At 34.4% G+C, this 2,872-nt stretch overlaps 1 protein-coding gene across 20 annotated transcripts in view; it reads left to right on the forward strand.

Annotated features, from left to right (window-relative positions):
* FOXP2 (forkhead box P2) overlaps nucleotides 1–1,398 on the forward strand; it is a 604,165-nt gene extending 602,767 nt beyond the window's left edge. For 16 of the 20 annotated variants that reach the window (XM_063813769.1, XM_063813772.1, XM_054687043.2 and 13 more), the window contains one exon: nucleotides 1–353. This exon is cut by the window's left edge and continues 1,825 nt beyond it. The gene's annotated coding sequence lies outside the window, so the exon portion shown is untranslated. The other 4 variants (XM_063813774.1, XM_009454010.5, XM_009454011.5 and 1 more) reach the window with 1 other exon arrangement.
* Nucleotides 1,399–2,872: the final 1,474 nt, after the last annotated feature.

Below are 2,872 nucleotides of genomic sequence, written 5' to 3' on the forward strand. Positions count from 1 at the left end.
CTTAACGTGTTGCTTTTCATGTGCTGTGCCAAGTCTTGATAATACTTTTTCCCCCAACCAAGGGACCTCATAACCTGATTATGGTTATTGCTTTACAAACAGTTTTGACAGAAGGTGGCTGCTAGAGCTTAACATACGTTCCCGTTCCATGTGATGGAACCGGTTCTTGCAAACTAAGCTCATCATTGATTCTTTGCTGAAGTCAGCAAATAGAGTTAGAGAGATACCCAGTCATCTATCACACCAAATAAAAGGACATAACGGCTTTCAAAAGGGTTTTCCCACTTACCCAAAAGGCTTTCTGAAAGCTTCTACCTCTGCAAAAAAAAAAAAAGAAAAAAAAAAAAGAAAAACATTAGAACAATTATGGCAGATTGCATGAAACGTGAGAACGTCACAGTAACTGCTACTTTTCATTATGTTTGTCTTTGGGTCATGATCAACGAACCGGAAGTTTACAATATGGTATTAAAAGAAAGATGGGTATGGTGAAAGATGGTTTTCAGTCATCTAGGATCCTACTGTAAGGATTATCTGAAAGGAAAAATGGGTCTTTCAGGTGCATGTTCAAAAGGCTTTGATGGACTGGAAGTAACTGCGAGAGTTGTACCATCAGGAGGGTGGCCTAAGACTACAATGCTAAAGTATGCATACCTCAGTTAGAAAACTTTTGAAAGGAAGTCTCAGCCACAGAATGCATATACCTGTAGAGTTTTGCATGGGTTTTATATGAATACAATTTTAAAAAATAGCTGCTTGCACATTATACCAGAAAAACCTCCAAAACTGCAATTGCTTTGAAAATAGATTTTAGGTTTTTTGGAGTTTTCTGAAATGCTTGGTCTGTATTTTGATAATTGTGCATATTATGTAAAAATGTTGGTGGACCCATAAATGACCAGACTTTTTCTAAGAAAAATGTTGCTTTAATGCATTTCATGAATTTTTACTCTTATATCATTGCTTGCTAGTAATAGCAAATCTGCTTTTCTGCATCTGCTTTGCGTAGCTATTGTAAGGCTTTGAACTAATGTATGTATTTATTGCTTGAACTTCTGTGCATACCTTATAAAGCATAATGTCTGACAATTTAAATGGCTCATGTATTCTTGCTTCTATCATAAGCTGATTATGGGGACTATGATCTTTTGTATACAGCAAATTTTAAACTGTAGCACAAACATCTGTTTATGTATTGGTGGAATATACCTGTTTTATTTATCTTTTTTGAGGTAAACTAATTTTTGATACTTTTCATTACTGTGTACTATGTTCATACTTTGAATTCTCTGACGTTAGAAGTCATGGTTGAGAATTGTAACAGCTGTTATTCGTTCTGTATTCATGGCTTTCACTGCTGAATAAAATAAAGGACCAAACCTAGGATTTGAAAGAAAACTGTCTACCTCTAACACCAGGGAGTTATCAGATTTTATTTTACATAGTTTTAGTCTACAAAGACACAATTGCTTAAACCTAGTGGGCTTAAGGCTTATATTCTATGTGGTTGGATTCATGGCACAGTTGTACTATTTGAAAATCAATTAAAATTTTATGTGAATGTTACAAGTATTTGGTAGAATTACCACTAACTGGGTTTTCTTTAGATAACTCAGATATGGAGAAAATGTCATCAGCATTCTGTGTCTACAGCTGCTTAACTTCATAAGAATGCATTTCTTTGTGATTAGGGAATCGAAGAATAGTCAGCTAGGAATAGAGCTACAGAAGTACACTTACATAAACCATCCTGGACTTTAATGTCCCTGGGCAGATTCAGTCGCAAAATCCAATATGATATTTTGTAAAGTTTTCAAGTTGGACATTTACATTTTTGAGAATTTTGAGACTTCATCTTACACATGCCAGTATTAACACACATTTGGACAATAGCTTTATTAAGTCTATAAAGCTATTTAAAGGAACATGGCTTACCCTTGTTATTTCACTAGTTCAGGTTGCAAGGAAAGGTTTTTTTTGTCCATGAACACTTGGCATATCTTACTTAGCAAAAAAGAAGGATGTACATTTTACTATAGAATTAATGTATGAACAGTGTGTCACTGCTGTTGGATGTAAAAATGTATATGAAACCATTTCATTCACTTGATTACATTTCTGAAGTATAAATAAAAAAATCTAATTCTTTTTGACCCATTTATAACCAATAGGATTTTATTCTTTCGGAGAGACCATTCTTCCATGCCAGAGCCAAGTCATAAATTTGTATACACATGTCCCACAATTTGTTTAAAATTATTTTCTTAGGGATTGGGGATTCATAAACCAGACCATGCTCAAATGTAGTCAATAAAGATGGAGGCTGCTTGTCAAATGCATTCCATTAAAAACTGTCTTCAGGTTCCAAATTGCTTCCCCACACACTCATCTCATGTTTTCGTGTTTTTATTCTGATACAATTTGACATTATAAATTCTGAACATTAAAAAATGCCAGGGGAAAACATGATTACTCTTTTTAACTTTATGACATTTTTTGCTTTATTGTCTTTTTTTGTTTTGCCTCTGAATATCAGTCACACCCACAGCATCCAGCCATGGTTTAGGGGAATGTGTCAGAGATAGGTAAGTAGCTTCCAAGGAAATGCTTTTTAGGATATTAGGGATCTGTTCCAGACCCATATTAGTGGGAAAAAACAGGCAAGATAGGGCCCCAGCATTAGAAAATTTCACTTCCTACTTTAACCTAACTTCCAAATCTCCTCACAATCAAAAGTAAAAGGAAAATGAATCTGTTGAGAATTTTTTAATTTTATGCATAACTTAATATTTTCTGTCATCCTAGTGAGAGGGTACCTTGAATAAAGGACTTTCCACAGGATTAAAAAATGGCTTTAAAAAGAAGTATGGAC

The sequence above is a fragment of the Pan troglodytes genome, chromosome 6 (assembly GCF_028858775.2).
Source record: "Pan troglodytes isolate AG18354 chromosome 6, NHGRI_mPanTro3-v2.0_pri, whole genome shotgun sequence".
Taxonomy (NCBI): domain Eukaryota; kingdom Metazoa; phylum Chordata; class Mammalia; order Primates; family Hominidae; genus Pan; species Pan troglodytes.